This window comes from Neophocaena asiaeorientalis, unplaced genomic scaffold (assembly GCF_003031525.2).
Source record: "Neophocaena asiaeorientalis asiaeorientalis breed wild unplaced genomic scaffold, Neophocaena_asiaeorientalis_V1.1 scaffold124, whole genome shotgun sequence".
In the NCBI taxonomy this organism is placed as follows: Eukaryota; Metazoa; Chordata; class Mammalia; order Artiodactyla; family Phocoenidae; genus Neophocaena; species Neophocaena asiaeorientalis.
This window is the reverse complement of record NW_020174135.1, coordinates 11893126-11912203: the sequence shown is the minus strand read 5'-3', so window position 1 is coordinate 11912203 and position 19078 is coordinate 11893126.

The window sequence follows — 19078 nt, the reverse complement described above, 5'->3', positions numbered from 1 at the left end:
CTATTCTTGAATAAATTCAATGAGTAGATATATTATGATATATATGTATGAATGTATATGTATGTACATGTATATATATGTGTGTATACGTGTAGATGTAATTCTAATGGCTATGTTGGTGAATATATTCTTTTTGAATAAATATATTACTCTTGTGTCTTTTCTCTCCTTGAGCTGGAGAGGCGGAAGACGTTCAAAAGAGAGGGAAGGTAGGGAATCCCAACATATTATCAACTCACATTCCTTCCCAACTGAATAGGCAGCTCTGTCTCCCACCTAGTCTTTCATGTTGAAATGTGATAGTTAAAGTGGTTTAGGAATGTCCTCATCCTGAATACAGATTTTGGATCAAGTATCATTCAGTTGGTCCTTTCTATCTGAATGATGGAAGTGGTGAAAATCTACATAAGTGATCCCCAAACCTCAGAACACTTGAAAAGATACAACAGAAAATCATCTTTTCTAGGGGTGAGGCTCAGAGAACCGTTTTTTCAACCAGATTTGGAAAACACTGGCTACACCCCAACCCTTCTGGTCTTGAATTTCAGTATACATTCTAGTTAACTGGGGAACTTGTTAAAGATGGAGATTAGGGGGCTCCTCCCACAAATTCTGACTCAGTAGGCACAGGGTGGAGCCACGCCCCGGAATCCTCATTTTACAATCAACCCTGGTGATTCTGTCAAAACTGACCCCTAGGGCTTCCTGGTGGCGCAGTGGTTGAGAGTCCGCCTGCCGATGCAGGGGATAAGGGTTCGTGCACCAGTCCGGGAAGATCCCACATGCCGCGGAGCGGCTGGGCCAGTGAGCAATGGCCGCTGAGCCTGTGCGTCCGGAGCCTGTGCTCCGCAACGGGAGAAGCTGCAACAGTGAGAGAGGCCGGCTTACTGCAAAAACCCCCTCAAAAAACTGACCCCTAGCGCACAATTTGAGAAGTGATTCCCAACCCTGGCTGCTATTTAGAATTGCCTGGGAACTTCTAAAAAATACTGATGCCAGGGCCCCACTTCTGGATCAATTACATCAGATTTTCCGGGAGTAGAGCTAAGAAATTGTCTTTGTTAAACGCTCCCAGGTAATTCTAACATGTAGCTTGAAAGAGGAGGATCCCAGCTAAACCAGGAATGTCTAGGGAGAGGGTCTCGTTTGACCGCATACACAGAGAGCTGGGTATTTATTTACAATCTAAGATGTTTATTTACATCTCACAACTATTCTGAGTTCCCATTTAATAGATGAAAAAAAACAAGGCTCAGAAAAGTTGTATAATTAATCTGAGGACACATATCTTATGAGTGTTGGAACCAGCATTGGATTCTGGGGCCAAAGATCTCTCCTAATACATCTTGCTGCTTCCTTCCATTGAGAGATGCTATGGAAAAATGAGAACAAGTTTGTTTAATTCAATTTTGGAATTAAAATTAACTGATGACCAAAATGTCATTGTATAAGGCATATAAAATGTTTTATAAGATTAAGTGGGTCGTGTGCATGTAATGTGATGAATGATTAACCAATGGGACACAACCCTAGTCAACTGCTGATTTACAGGCATCTTGACCATGTGAAAGGAAAGTCTGTTCCCCCCAGACATACCAGTGACTTTTGCTGGAGACCCCCTTCCATGAAAGTCAGTCAGTTCCTCCCAGGCAGGGGCTGCCTAGAACAATTACCACTTGCTCTCTCCAGTCCATAGTTGTTTTGAATCTCAGTGGAACATTAATTCATGCATGAAAATGGAGAATACTTAATCCCTTGTCCCGTCCTTTGCAGTGTGGCACATCTGCTCTGACACAACCTTTATGGAGGGGTGTAACCATAGCCGTCATCCCGTCCTCTGCCTCGCCTGTGATGTCACTGGCTGCCAGACTAATGGGGCTTGGCCTTGACTTTGGGCAGATTCATGCTTACTCTCCAAGAGCTCCCAGTAGCCTGGGGCTTTTTGGACACCGCCATTAACTGCCCCACCCATTGCTCCCTTAAGTCACCTATTAGGGGAGGGACTCTCTACGGGGTACTCCTTTCACTTAAATATAGGACTCGTATACCTTCTGCACTCACATAAGTTTTGATTAGGTGCATTTTTCTTAGTGGATCACAACACAAAAACTTTGATTTTGAATGTAGACTTTGAGTTTGAAAGAGGGACTAGGGTTATTCCAAGAGCTAGGAATATTCTAGGTTTTAGATTTTTGAATAGTGCTTCAAATAACTAGAATGTTACTAAGAAGTGCTATTTTTGTATGACATGTAATTGCAACCCAAGCCACCCCCCAATGCCTGTATGTCCAGTGTAAATTTCCCTTTCCTCCTTCCCGTGGTCTGAAGTGACAACTTCAACCTGAGGGCTGAACGGCTGATCCTGCAGCCCACAGGCTCCCCCATTCCATCTTCTAGTGACTGTCTCAGCATTACCTTGTCTCATTTCTTATTTTCTCTCCAGAGCCTCTAAAACAGCCCCTGATTCTATCAGGGAGTGTCCAGCAAAGCATGATTTCCTCTAGCCTTCAGTTGGCTTAATACTATTATTTATGTCTCATTCGGACTTTCCCTATAGGATTCTTTTTAAAAAATAATAGCTTTATTGAGATATAATTCACATACTATAAAATTCACTCCTTTAAATTGAACAATTCAGTGTGTGGTTTTTTTCAAGATATTCACAGAGTTGTGCTACCATCACTGCTACCTAATTTTAGACATTGTCATCACCCCTAAAAGAAACCCTGTACCCCTCAACAGTCACTCCCCATTTCACTCTAACCTCCCCTCTCCTCTTCCTAGACAACTATTGATAGACTTTCTGTTTCTATAGATTCGCTTATTCTGGGCATCTCATGTACAGAGAATCATACAATATATAGTCCTTTGTGATCGACTTCTTTCATTTAGCATGTTTTCAAGGTTCATCCATGTTGTGGCATGTGTCAGTACTTCATTTCCTTTCATGGCTGAATAATACTCCATTGTATGAATATAACACATCTTATGCCTCCATTTATCAGTGGATGCACATGTGGGTTGTTTTCATTTTTGCTGTCTATGGTTAATGCTGCTTTGGACATTCATGGGTGAGTTTTTGTGCACATTTTGGGGGGGTATATACTGAGGGCTTAACTGCTGGGTCATGCCTTTAACAATTTGAGTAACTGTCAGACTGTTTTCCAAAGCAGCTATGTCATTTAGCATTCCAACTAGAAATGTATGCGTGTTCCAATTTTTCTGCATCTTCAACACGTTGATTTTTCTTCTTTTTGATTATAGTCATCTTAGTGGGTGTGAAGTAGTATCTTGTGGCTTTTGTTTGCATTTCCCTAGTCACTAATGAGGCTGAGCGTCTTTTCATGTGTTTATTGGTCATTAGTATAACTTCCCTGGAGATATATATATTTTTAAAGTCTTAGCCCATTTTTAAAAATTGGGTAGTTTGTCTTTTTATTGTTGAGAGACAAAAATTCTTTATACAGTAAATCTCGTACATATGAACCTTCAAGTTGCAAAGTTTCAAAGATGCGAACGTGCATTTGCACGTACAATCGTGTAAGTTAGTTCACGTGTCTGGAGTACATTGTCATGTGCGTGCATCCTCTATAAGCGGTTGTGCTTTTGTGTACTTTACTGAACAGTACTGTAGAGAGTACAGTAGTACAGTATCTCTATTTCAAGCTAGATCTGCAAGAGGACGACTTCATTGAACTCCTTGCTGTGCAACACGAGGAGCTTACTAATGAGGACCTGATGGAATTGGAGTCCCAGAGAAAGGACCAAGAGAGACAAGAGGAAGAAGTAACTGAAGAACTGAAGAGATTCTCAATGCAGGAATGCAAGGGGGTTTGTTTTTTATTTGAGGGAGCACTGTTAGTTTTTGAGGCAAAGAACCCAAACGTAGAACGGTACACAAAGGTTGCAGCAGTTGTTCAGAACACAATCCAGTGCTACCATGTCATCTATGATGAGAAAAAAAAGAGCTACTACCCAGACATCACTGGATCGTTTTTTCAAGAGGGTAGATAGAATTGAATCCAGCAAGGAACTGGGACCTGTGCCATCAATGTCAGGCGTGAGTAAAACTGCAGCTTCCTCCGTCTCCTACTGCTGACGATGCTTCAGCTCTACCATCTCCCACCTCCTCTCCCTCCTCCAGTCAGTAACTCTTCTTGCCTGTTCACTCGATGCCAGCCCCTGTGTGCCAGCTGTTGTACTGCACTACTGTACTTTTCAAGGTACTCTTCTGTAAGATTAAAACTGTTTTCTTTATTTTTTGTGTTTGATTTTTAAGGTATTATTTGTGTGAAAAGTATTATAAGCTTATTACAGTACAGCACTATACAGCCGATTGTGTTAGTTGGGTACCTAGGCTAACTTTGTTGGACTTACGAGCAAATTGGATTTATGAATGTGCTCTTGGAAAGGAACTCATTTGTATGTAGGGACTTACTGTATATTCTGGATACAAATCCCTTATCTGGTTTGCAAATATTTAGTCCCATTCTGTGGAGGAATTTTTTGTTGTCTTTTTCGCTTTCTTGATGGTGTCCTTTCTAGCACAAAATGGTGATGAATTCCAACTTATTTATTTATTTTTCTTTTGTTGCTTGTACTTTTGATGTTGTAGCTAAGAGACTGCTGCTTAATCCAAGGTCACAAAGATTTACTCTTATGTTTTCTACTAAGAGTTTTACAACATTTGCTCTAATATTTAGGTCAATGAACCACCTTGAGTTAATTTTTGTAGGTGGTGTGAGGTAGGGAGTCCAACTTCATTCTTTTGCATGTGGATGTATACCTCTCCCAGCACCATTTGGTAAAAAGACTATTCTTTACCCCACTGAATTGTCTTAGTACCTGTATTAGTCAGCTTAGACTACCCTATCAAAACAACATAGACTGGGTGATTTAAACAACAGAAATGTGTATTTCAAAGTTCTGGAGGCTGAGAAGTTCAAGATCAAGGTGCTGCTCCATTTGATGAATTTGTGAAACAAATTTGGGAATGTGCTTCCAAAATGTAATGGTGGAACAGGCATAGGATAGACATCCCCATTCCAAAAGGGAGAAATAGGAAAGAAGAAAGGGCGATGGGTCCCAAACTAGTCCAAGATCTAACAAGGCAAATTCCATAAGATTTTAAGGCTTATAAACAATAGAAGTTTGTTCCTCACAGTTCCAGAGGCTGGAAGTCCAGGATCAAGGTGCCTACAGACATGGTGTCAGTGAGAGGAACTGCTTTCTGGTTCATAGGTGGCTGTCTTTTCACTGTGTCTCCACATGGTAGAAGGGGCTGGGGAGCTCTGTGGGACCTCTTTTGTATGAACACTATTCCCATTCATGAGGGCTCCACACTCGTGACCTGAACAACTCCCAAGGGCACCACCTCCCAATACCATCACATTGGGCGTTACGTTTCAACATATTATTTTTTGGAAAGAGAGGCATAAATATTCAGCCCATAGCAGCTAGTTAACTCAAGTGCTTCTCTGCGTGGCACACAATTCCGACTATATATGTGTATATATACATAATATATATAATGTTTATATATCTATATAATGTCTTTCTTCATCATTCTAAAATTTTCTTTCACACTTGAACATTTTCTAGTACTATGAATTACTAAACATTTTGGCTCTAGGTAAGATTACCCAAAGGTACTACACAACTTAGGTGAAAATCACAGCTTATACAAATTGGATTTTAGTTATTGACAAATGTGTTTTAGATTAGAAAAGATACTGAGAATCCATGGGTAATCACTGTGGCTGCCTACACCTTTCCATGCACACGTTTATAATACAATGATTTATGACATCAATAGCTCTTTCATAGCTGTTAAACATTTTAAACTATAGCATTGTAAAGATGAGACCTAGATTTTGCTTCCTCTATGTGTTCAACCTCATATATAATCATTTGTCTCAGAGAAGCCTAGAAAGAACTTATTTTCATATGCATAAAGGACTCCGGTAAGTTTGTGTTCTAGCTTTACATGATTTTTTTCCATTGTTATAACACATCTAGGTATTATTTTGACTAAAATTGCAATTAGTAACTATAGCACATACATTTTTATCTAGAATATCTTCCTGAAAGTATTGGTTTCTCTTCTTGTCACTTCTGCTATGGGGTCTTAGAAAATTATGAAAACTGTATATGTTAATTGAAATACATTGGAAATATAAGACAATGAAGAGAAAAACAAATATCCTCTAAAGAGTGGCTACTCTTGACCTTCCTAAAATTATATTGCTTTGTTTACTCTCATCCTTATCGTCACAGCCTGGTTCCAGAGCTTCCTTTTAGCACTACAGTGGGGTAAGGGGATCAGGGAGGGGGGATGGGAGGTTGGAAAAAGGAGCTTGATTCCTTCAGAGCTCGGCTTTGGGTGGGAACGACCAGCCCCTGATTTGCCACACCACACTCTTGTTCATTGGAAGGGACAGTTCTTCAGACCCTGACCATTGGACCATCCTGCTTTCTTCTTGCCCAGGTTGGACCTCCTAATTCTTTCTAGGCCAGTTCTAGGGCTCTGCTTATTTGAATATTCTATCTCAGCTTCACAATATCTGATTTGTTGTTCCCAATTTAATTGTTTTACTGTATAAGTGAAATAAAGTCACTACTAAAATTTTAAATTTCTACCTATTTAAAGTTGCTCAGATAGATTGTTTTTAACCTTTTCCGCCTTATGGAATAATTACAATAATAATACAAAGACTTCCCTTGTATGTTTCACCATGTTCTCCAAATGTTACCATTTTACCATATTGCTTCATCATCTCTCTTTCCCAGTTGAGAATAATCACAGACACGTTGCCCCATTACCTCTAAATATTTCAACGTGTATTTTCTCAAAGACGTTTTCTTACATCTCCATAGTATGACTATCAATATCAGGGAATTAGCATTAATGTAATACGGTTACCTAATCCATGGACCTCATACAAAAATTTCCCATTGTCTCAAAGTCTCAATAATGTCTTATAGAGCTCAAGAAAAAAATATTTCCCACCTCCTTCCTCCCTCCCTTCCTCCCTCCCTTCCTTCCATCTTTCTTTCCTTCCTTTCCTCCTTCCTTTCTTCTTTTTTCCGGTTCAGGATCCAATACAGAATCACACATCCATTCAATTAGCTGATTGGATTTTTATAAATTACCTTTATTGAGATATAATGTATATAATACAATGTACTCACTTTTTAAAATGTATAGTTCAATAAGTTTCGATAAATGCATGCTTCTGAGTATCCACCACTACAATAAAGATATGGAACATTTTCATCACCACAAAAGGTTGCCTCTTCTCATCAATCTGCTGCTCCTGGTACCAGGCAACTACTAACTCTTTCATTATAGATTAGATTTATCTTTTCTATAGTTTTGTGCAAATGAAATTATACAGTATGTCCACTTTTATGTCTAGCTTCTTTGGCTCCGTATGTTTTGAGATTCAACCATGTTGTTTCATGTCTTCACTGTTCACTTAAAAAATAACATAGTATTCCTTTGTATGGAAACCACATTGCTTTCTAAAGTAATTTTACCTTCCAATCAGCAATGTATGAGAGTTTCAGTTCCTCCACATCCTTGCCAACATGGATGTGTCCACTTGTTTTAAGTTTAGCAGTTCTAAGAGTGTATAGTGGTATCTCATGGTTTTAATTTATGTTTCCCTTATCATTAATAATATTGAGCATCAGCTGGTTAGATTTAAAAATCTGTAAATAATAACAATAACTTTTATCATACATCAACAATATGCTAAACTATGAACACTTTACTTGTATTAATTCATTTCATCCTCACAATAACTCTATGACGTAGGTACTATTATCATTCCCATTTCACAGATGAAGAAACTGAGACTCAGAGAGGTTAAGCTTTTGGCTCAACTGCTTCTCTTGAATTCTGGTTTTCTCCCCGCCACCAAGCCCACCTCCACTCCTGCTTAGTTCTGATCACTCTGGTGCTACTCATCCCTGAAATCGTTCCTGAATTGGAAAAATGATCTGTCTTCAAAATTAACTCATTGTAACTAGCAGTTTCCCCTGTTTCTTGTATCCAGAGGCTGTATACTTCTCTCCTTTTTAACTCTTAAATTCTTCCTCTCTCTTTCTTTTTAAACCTTAAGTATGGAATATTTCAAATGTATTTAAAAGTAGAGAAAATACTATAATGAACCCTCATTTTATCTGTAAATATATGAGGCAGTATCTCTGCTTGAGAAAGATTTTAAAAAACTGTAACCCTGATATAATAATCACACCTGAAAAAATTACATCTGTTTCTTTAATATCATCCGTATCCAATTAGTCTTCAAATCTCCTCTTATTATCACTATCATTATTTACAGTTTGTGTGAAACACGATCCAAATAATTGTGATTACTTGACAGTTTCTTCAAATTAATAGGTTCCCCCTTGAACTCTTTTTGTCCTTGCAGTTTAATTGTTGAAGAAAATAAGTCATATGCTCGTAGAGTTTCTTGTAGTCTGGATTTTGCTGATGGAATCTCTATGGTATAAAGTTCTCTTTTATTTCTTATATTTCCTGAAATTTGTAGTTAAATCTAGACGTTTGATCGTATTCATGTTCTACTCGTTTTGGTTAAACTACTTCACAGTTTGATGCTGTGAACTTCCATCCAGAAATACACAATGTCTGATTAAGTCTTTTTTTGTGATGGTATCAACCATTGATGATCATAGCCTAGATGTGTTAGTTTCTTAGGAGTTATAAAATGGTGTTCCAGTCTTATAATTTCTTCTTTATTCATTAGCTGGAATACGTCTATAAAGAGAAAACTCTTTACCAACTATTTGGTTATCTGAGATTTGCATAGGAAAGGCAAAATAAATGTTGGGTTCTTTCTCTTTCGCATCTGTGCTCAAAACAGTTGGTTAGGAGAGTGTATATTCTTTAAGAAGAATGCAACTATAGACTGTTTGCTCATTTGCCAAGAATTGACCATACAAACTCTTTTAGTCCAGTCTCATCTTTGGTTTTCCTGAAGAACACGTCATTGCAAATGGAAAATTCACATCTTCTGCCAGACAATGAGCACAAAGAATAATGTGGTATTTTTCGTCTTCAAAGCATTTCAGGGCTAATTATTTCTCCCATTTCCCCAAGAAGTAGATGTTATTAACTTCATTTTAAAGGTAAGAAAATGAAGACTTGAAGAAGAGATGAGAGTAACTTGCCCCAAGCTAAGCGGGTGTCACCATGAAAGATGAGAATATAATTTGTGTATGGCTTAATTTAAAGTTTCATGCCGAGGAAGAGAGATACCAGGAGAGTCAGAGAAAAGGGGAGCTAGAGACCACTGACTCAATTCTGATACCATAAGTTGTGCAGTGTGCAGAGATTCGAGGACAGTCTGGGCCATGGGGATTATCAATGAAACATTTGATGATGTAATGTCTGACAGATGGTAAGTGATGTGCAAATATTGGTCAGATGACTAAAAAATAATTTGCCACACTTTGCCACTATGGGTATCCATATAGTGTGACAAGGACAGAAAGCTTTCCACTAGATTCCAGCTCCTCAATGATTGTACACCAGCAGTTGGAAGACGATAGTTGTTTTTTCTCTAAGTCAGAAGTATTTAGTGTATGCTGATTACCTCTTATATAAAGCAAAGATAGTATTTGCACTAAACTTTGAATATGCTCCGTTCAGGCTGACAGATCACATGTAACTGTGAGGCTGCATCAAACAAGAGATGATATAATTCTCGGGAAGAGTCTTCTTAACTCTGGGGTTGGCACTCAGATTTTTCATGGTAGAGATGTTGAAGTTAAAATAATGCCAGGGCTTCCTTGGTGGCGCAGTGGTTGAGAGTCCGCTTGCCGATGCAGGGGACGAGGGTTCGTGGCCCGGTCCGGGAAGATCCCACATGCCGGGGAGCGGCTGGGCCCGTGAGCCATGGCCGCTGAGCCTGCGCGTCCGGAGCCTGTGCTCCGCAATGGGAGAGGCCACAACAGTGAGAGGCCCGCGTACCACAAAAAAAAACTAAAAAAAAAAAAAATAATAATAATGCCAGCACTTTGGAGCTGGAACATACAAAATTTGTGTTCTCCACCCAGATTAATTGCCCCAACAGCCTATATAACTGCTTAGACCTTGGATAAGATTGTCTCATTAGCACAAACACTGCTGTCTATGGTGGGAGAGTGAGGGGGAAAAGCAACATAAGGTGTTTTTCAAGACGAAGAAACCCAGAAGCCTCTTTCTGACATTAGGTTTGTCTTATTAGTCACCTAAAAACACCTCCTAACCTAAAACCCATCTGATGATCTTTTTTTTTTAATAAATATTTATTTTTGTCTGTGTTTGGTCTCTGTTGCTGCTTGCGAGCTTTCTCTAGTTGCGGCGAGCGGGGGCTACTCTTCATTGCGGTGCACGGGCTTCTCATTGCAGTGGCTTCTCTTGTTGCAGAGCACGGGCTCTAGGCGCACGGGCTTCAGTAGTTGTGGCTCGCGGGCTCTAGAGCGCAGGCTCAGTAGTTGTGGCGCACGGGCTTAATTGCTCCGTGGCATGTGGAATCTTCCCAGACCAGGGCTCAAACCCGTGTCCCCCGCATTAGCAGGCAGATTCCTAACCACTGTGTCACCAGGGAAGCCCCCATCTCATGATCTTTATAATGACTTGGTAATTTATCTCCTCCTTGAAAAGACCTGCTAATACCTTCTGTGTAGTGTAGATTTTAAATTCAGGAATCAAATGCTAGGTTTGATTTATCGAGTAAGAAATCTCAGTTTAATTTGTACCTCGTTTTTCTTCTTTCTATTTAATTCTCGACTCATGTGCCAATAATCTTATTTACTGATTTTTTTTTTAAAGGAACTGCATTCCTTTTTAGGTTTTCTTTTTCCTAACTGAAAGCTAGCCTTGCTGTTATGGCTGCTCAGCTATTACAGGCATCCTTGTAATCTTTTGGGCAGGTAAAGAGGATGGATCTTGCCATTCTCACACAACCTCCTTCTACTCCAGATCTACTCAAAGACTCGCTCCACTTTCCTCAGGCTCCTCCTTCTCTGGCTAATGGTCTCTTCCTGTGAAGCCATGACTAGTAACAGTAGGTAAATACTAGTATGCTCATCAAATTCTGGAATACTAAGAGCTTGAAAAACATAGGTGTAAAACACATATCAACGACGCATTATGTCACACAAGGAGAGTGAATACAGCATCTTTGTAATACTAACAAGTGGTGTAACTGACAATATAATTCAGTTTAGGGGTGTGCAAGAAGCCGGCTCCATAATAGAGGGACGTGTGGGAGTCACTATCACAGAGGGCAGCCTTGACCCTCTGCCAATGAATGGCACTGAGCACAGAGCGGCAGGACTGGGCTTGATTCTAACCAAGTGAACAGGATGGTGGTTCAGCTTGTGGTGAGTTGTCACTTGCCCTTCAAAATCTCCTTGGAAAAGAAAACTGATAATAAAAGTGGAAGGTATTTTCTTTGTTTCATTAATTTTCTTCCATTCTTGACTCCATATTTATTTAAAAGAAAATTTGTTTACGCATTAGAGGGCAGTGTGGTATTTGAGCAGGCTTAGTGTTTTGAGTCTGAGATCTGGGTGTGAGCTGGACTCTATCTCCTACTATTTGTTATTTAAATTTCTTGTTTTTGTATCCGTTCAGCCAGTCTGTATCTTTTGGTTAGAGCATTTAATCCATTTACATTTAAATTTCTAACATCACTTTCCTCACTTGTAAAATTGGAATCATAGCCCATAACTGACTTTGAAAGAGATAATATACATACAATTTCTGTGGGGAAAAGGCTGGGTATGCAATAAAAACCTATGAACTACAAAGATCAAAATATAAGTCGTCATAGTGATAGTAATGAAAAATGTCCATTATTTAATATGAAATATTAGAGTCCCCTCTTCCAGGTCTTCATCCTCCTCTCTCACTATTAGTAAATTCCACTTTTATTTTTGTTTTTCATATTTGTTCCTTTGCTGTTGCTCTTTGCTGTTTACAAGACACCCAGACCTAAATGTAGAAAGTGGAAATTGCACATGAATTGTGTTGGTGTATGTATGTGTGCCTATGTGGGTGTGCTTGTATGTGTGTGATACAGTCAATTCTTAATTTCTCTCAAGTTTTAAGACTATCAATTTTTCTTCCAATTAAAATAAATCTACCCCTTTTTTCCTTATGTTTACTATATGGGAAAAATAATCTCTCTGAGATTTATAACTTCTCTACAGTTTTTAGAGAATAGAAATCATGATAGTTAATATTTACTGGACATTTATTGGTGGCAGGCACTATTCTAAGCACTTTACATGTATTATCTCATTTAATTCTCATGAGGAGTTGCTAACGTCACCCCCATTTTACAGATGCGGAGACTGAGGCAAAGGGAGATTTAGTAGTTTGCTCAAGGCCATGGAGTCCGTAAATGGCAGAGCTGGGATCCGGGCAGTCTCAAGTCAGAATCAGCACTACTGGGACTTCCCTGATGGTCCAGTGTTTAGGACTTGGCACTTCCACTGCAGGGGGCTTGGGTTTGATCTCTGGTCAGGGAACTAAGATCCCACAAGCTGTGCACTGCTCAACGCTATTGGATGGCCTCTGTCGGTGTGTAACGTGCCAGAAGCCTGTAATTTTGAAAGCATGAGCTGTGAACAACCAGTTTTGAACCATTGGGAGGATTTCTGATTCCAGGGCCTAGACGCATCGAATCACAGTCTCCAGGGATTTGGGTCTGGGAATGTGCAATCTGATTGTACTTCCTCTCCTGATTCCGCACTCCCCACCCTTACGTGATTCTGAGGGACGATGATGTTGAAGAACCAGTAGCATAAACATTTTGATCTAATTGGGTAAAAAAGAAAACTTTGATTTACCTACTATAATTTTTAATTCTTTACGTTCCTAAATATTCAAACAGCAACTTTCTTTCTTGGAAGTGGACACCGTTTCCTTTCATAATGACCACTGTCTGCACCATACCATTGTTACAAATTGCTTTCTACTGCTAGATATCCTCTCATGTGTCCTTTTACAAATTTAAGATGTTTATTTAATGTTTAGTGTGCAAAGCACTGTGTCAGTTCTAAGGGATGTATAGATAAATAAAACGCGGTCCTGCTCTCCCTGTGGCTTAGGGTCTAGGGAGGGACCAGGCTCCAATGCACATAAGAAGTGGGTGTGTATGAAGGGGTACAAGTACAGAACAGGGCACAGTGAAGAAATGTCTGGTCTCAAGTTTTTCATTGAATGGATTTGGAGCTACAACAAGCAAATCACAGAGTCCTCCAGGTGTGGGAACAAAAGGACACTGGATGGAAGGAATCACCCTTAAATCCCATCTTAGGAGGTAGGGACCAGGGCTTAACAGTTCTCTTCTGAAGAGCCTGCCATGGGGCCTTACATACTACACAGTGTAGGTTGATTCATACATTTCTTCCTCTTCCCCCAAATTCCTTGGAAGCCTCCTTGAGAATTTCCTCCTGTTCCATGTGAAGCTAGTTGGCTTCATGTTTTTGAGACGTGTGAATTCTTACATTCTCTTCTCATTTAAGCGGTCCTGTCATCACATAGGACTAATGCTTATTAGAAGAAGGAGTATTTCTTATATCCCACATAATATAGCCCACACTCCTCATTAAATGGGTACATTTAATCTCAAATTAAACACAAGACTATGGTGTTTAATACAAGTGTGCTTATTAAGAGCACTCCCTGGATTTAAATCTGGTTCCACCATTTACTAACGTTGGGACCTGGGGGAAGTTACTCAGCAGCCCTGTGCCTCTGTAGTTTTTTCCTTTTCAGTTATAAAATGGAATAAAAATAGAACTTATGTAAAATGGTTATGACAAGTCATGTAGTTAAATGTGTTACTCATATCGCTTTTAAACATGTGCACACAAGACACTGTGGGCTTAGTTTTCTCCAGGTGCAGACAAGGAATTTGGTTATTTATTTACCTATCTATCTATTTATTTTTTGGTAACAGCTTTATTGAGATACAGTTCACAGACTGTACAATTCATCCATTTAAAGCGTACAGTTTAGTGACTTTTAGTATATTCACAAAGTTGTGTAACCATTGTCATGATTAATTTGTATAACATTTTCGTCACCCCAGAAAGGAACCTCATGCCCTTTAGCAGCACTACCTATTTCCTCCAGTCTCCACCCCGAGTCTAGGCAACTACTAATCTACCTTATATCTCTATAGCTTTGTCTATTCTGGACGTTTCCTTTTAAAAGCATATTATGCTTCTTTCACTTAGTATAGTATTTCCAAAGTTCATCTACTTTGCAGCGTGTATCCGTAATTCATTCTTTTTGTGGCTGAAAAAATTCTATGGTATGGATATATCATATTTTATCCATCTGTTCATCAGTTGATGGACATTTGAGTGAGACAGGGATTTGGACTTGGTCACAGCCAGGTTTCCTTCAGAGTTGACCATCGCTCCTCCTTGAATGCTTTATTGCATCAGGTAGTGAGGCAGAGATCACAGTGGCAACTGAGTCAGCACGTGGGCTGGTGCTGTGGAAGAGGAGGAAGAAGGAGGAGAAGGAGGGCCAGGTATGCCCCACCTGTGCTCCCTTCCTGCTGGGGGATCCTGTGCCCCAGACCCTCGGGCTCCGTCTTCCCTGACCTGGCTCATCTTGAAGGGGTCGGGGCTGTTTTCTGGTCTGGGGTGTGACATCAGCTTCTGCTGGGCCACTGAGCAGTCCTAGACCTCATCAAGGGAAACTCTGGAATTACTAACTTCTTAAGAAGCACAACTTTATTATTTTTTTAAACCTGTGTATCCCTTTATCAACAACTAAAACAGAAGGTATCTGTTGTACAACACAGTAGTAATTGGCTGATGGGAGATTTATTATGCAAAGGCCCAGTCGTGACAGACAGCTTTTGGAAAGTAACTTGTCAAGAAACATAACTTTTGACATATATACACTAATATGTATACAATAGAAAACTAATAAGAACCTGCTGTATAAAAAATAAATAAAATAAAATTCAAAAGTTCCAAAAAAAAGAAACATAACTTTTTAATCATAAGAAATGACATATGATGACTGTAGGAAATTTGGAAGATACAGGAAACTATAGAAAGAAAATTAAAATACTCTTTAATTTCATTAGCCAGAAATAACGACAGTTAAAATTATTTTATGCATTTTCTTTGTCTTCCGAGTACACACACACATGTAATTTCTTAATATAAATCATACAACCTTAAGTGCATTATGGCATGAAACAAAAGTTTCCATATACATATTTTATATATATATATATTTAACCTACTCTTAGACAACTTAATTTTGTGAGTATTTTTTTAGTTATTTGCTTATTGATGGACATTCAGCTAGTTTCTAGCTTTTCTGTTATAAATAATACAAACGTGGACATTTCTGTACGTTAATCACTGACCTTATCTGTAATTATTTCCTTAAGAAAGATTTCTAAAAGCTGTATTCTTGGGCTGAAGGAGATGATTACTAATAAGGTAACATATTGCTAAATTACTTCCCAGAAGAGTTGACCAATGTACATTCCTACCAGTTGTATTGAAATTCTTATTTCTACTGGATACTTTGGAAAGGTTGCATTTTGATTCTTCTATTTGTTCCTTTTGTCCTATAAGAATTATATAAGAAAAGAAAATGATAACATAGTGTATATATGCAAATATTTGAACAGCTGAATGTGAAGTCACCAGATCATATAGCTCTGTTACCTAATGAATTAAAACCCAGTCATTAATGAACTAATATGTTTAATTTTTATTTCATTTTTATGTCACATCCAAAGGTATTCTATACTCTCCATTTTCAAGAGTAATTGAGCTCTGTTTGGTTAGGTAAAGGCAGGCTTTCACTTTTTGACCTTTACATCCAAAAGGAACATAAGGACAACAGGTCCAACACCTCCCTCTTTTTTACTGTGAAGGATTCCGAGGTCCAGAGAAGTTAAATATTTTGCCTATGATTAATACCCAGTGAGCAATGGAGTATGGCTCAGAATCAACTCCGAGATGAATTCTCTTTCCCACACTGTCATCTCTCTTTTCTCTACATCCATCAACCAAATCTAAGTTGGTTAAAATTATTTTATGCATTTTCCTTGCCTTCTGAGTATACACACACATGTAATTTCTTAATATAAATCATACAACCTTAAGTGCATTATGGCATGAAACAAAAGTTTCCAAATTCAAGATGTGAATTTTCTGCTTCGCTTATGCCTTTACACAGAGTATTAAGGATTTTAAAGGCAAATTATTCCACCTATGCCATCTGGTTGTCTGTGGTTTATCTCTGGAGTACTGATCTTTATTTTTTTCACTTAGTTTTTTTCCCCCTAAGTTTACTAAGTTTGCATCTTAGTAAAATTCATGTAAATTCATGTACATTATCAGAATTCATGTAAATTATTTTCCAGAAAAGGTTGTTGTTTAATATAAAATTTCTTCTAGATGGAATTTTAGGCTTCTCAAACGCTAGATGATGATAAGACAAGAAGTATGAAAACATGTTAAACTGTTGGATTCTCGAAATGGACATAGTCAGGGTTAAGGATTATAAATCTGGGTTTTGGAAACTTTTTTTCTATCTCAGAAACTCTAAGGTGAAGTTGCCATATCTTTCCTGACTCAGTTTCTCCATGTGTGGAAAGGAGATTATAGTCCTCAGTGAGTAGAAGGGAGCCTTTATCGTGCAATGTCTGTAATTTGTTGAAAACGTGTAAGATTCGGCTTATTCCTCTGTTGTACGGGAGAGCTGTCATAGGTGTCGGTGGGAATAACACTGATCAGTGAGAAAAAAAATCCACTTGATGATTTGTAGGTATTTGGGGAGGGTGCTTAAGAATTTGCGGCTGAAATTCATCTTCTTGGAAGAGAAGAGAGAGAGAGAGAAAACGACTCTAAGCGTGCTGTAACAACACCCCTCTGAGTCATTCTGGGAGTGTCTGGGTGTACCAAGCCACCGCCGCCAGGATGCTGAGCAATCAAGGTACAGTATTTGGAACATTTCAACCTACAGGTAAGGAAAAGAACAAACAAAACAGTCTCCTAGGTTATTAAATATTTGAGCTGAGGATTACCGTTGTTGAACTACAGGAAACTATTGCTTGATAAAATTGTACGATGAATGAATGGCAAATTCATTTTTTGAGCTGTATTTCATCCCTCCCACACACAAAATCGACTCTTTTAAATACAAAGTCAATAACATGTTATGCTTTGTGTGTGTGTGGCACATAAAAGATAGAGAAGACAGTTATAGATTAGTTCTGGAATTATAAAGCAAATGCTTCTTCCTACAGTTATATCATTTCCCACTAAATATTTTTAAAGAAACATTTATTTCCAAGAGTCAGAGTTACGTTCGGGCTTCCTTGGGTATTGCTGAATTCCTGTCTCTGGAAGTGTTTCTGCCCAGGTTAGACAAGCCCTGAACAGGACAGTTGTAAAGGGAATTCAGACATCAAAAGAGACAGTGGACAAAGATGTCTGTAGCAAGCAGGTACCAGGTGTTCGATAAAATATAGCAGTGAATTAAATGTGAATATCCTGCACCAGCCTTTTGGCCATTATGATTATTCCCTGAGCCTGTGCCTGCCTGGAGAATAGGCAAAATGCTGATAATAACTACATGCTATAGGCCAGACACTTTATATGCATTGTCTCTTCGTGTATATATGTGTCTCATTTTACAGATGAAGAAACTGAGGCTACTGAGGTTAATCACTTTGCCTAGGATTTCTCAAGCAGTGAGTTGTAGAGTCAGTTTCTAAATTTATGATTCGGCCCGTTTAAACCCACGTTTCCACACCACAGCTGGATAGTGTCATTTTCGAGTGGTATCCTGCCCACATCACCCTGTTATGACCTTCTTACCGCTACTTGCTCCCCTGATGCCTAAAATTCTACTTTAGGAGTTCAACTCATTTAGTTTATGACTTTGATCCTGGTTCATAATAAAACACCCAGGGCATGGAGAGAAGGGAAGCTATTAGTCACTCTTAGTTGAGCAAAATGAGTGGCTCTCTTTCATTTAGTCAACAAGCATTAATTGACCGCACATTGTCTATCAAGACCATGTTGGCATGGTTACAAAAAGGAATGTGGCTTGGTCCTTACCTTCAAGATTCTCGTAGCGAGATAGAGGAGATCGTACAATAAAATAGATTATTATGAGACAATGTGGTAAATGAACAACAGGGAGTATTAAATGAGCACAGCAGATAAGTAATTGGGTCAGTTTCAGGTCATTTTCCGGAGAACAGATTCGGTCGGAAGGGAGGAGTTCCCACCAAAAGAAGGAGCTGTAGGAAGGCAGGAAAACTCTGGAATATGCAAAGAGCAGACTCCGCGAAGAGATTCCAGGGCAAAATAATCTTTGTTTTTAAAAGGCTTTTTTTTTTTTTTTGATGTGGACCATTTTTAAAGCCTTTAATTTATTAACAACAAATTTGTTTAGTCTTTATTGAATATTGCTTCTGTTTTATGTTTTGCTTTTTTGGCCGAGAGGCATGTGGGATCTTAGCTCTCCCACCAGGGATAGAACCTGCACCCCCTGCATTGGAAGGCAAAGTCTTAACCACTGGACCTCCAGGGAAGTCCCTAAAGCTGGGTAATCCTAATCACAATATTTTATTGGGAACCCCATCAACAATTTCTCCCATCAATTTGGTATTACATATTCTGCTAAGTCTAATGTATTTAATTTATATATTCTTTACTTTCTTTTGTGATCACCTTTCTGTTTAATAGGTAGCTAGCTACCTCTTTGGCATCTAGCAGAATGAGCCATGGAGGTGAGGGTGCTTTCTGTGGCACCACCATACTTGAGAAGTATGAATTATTACAACCATCACATATTCCTTCTATTTTATATAATATTTCACCTTCCGGTCCCAAGTGGGCTACTAGGGTTGCCCTTCTGTATGTATGCGTGTATTCAGCCTAAGGCACGATCCGCCGACAGCCCTGTCCTGCCTGAGCATGTTGCAGGCCTTTAGAAGCTGTGCAGACAACAGCAACTTCAGCGTGAATCATTTTTCTCAATCACGGACAAGCTGCC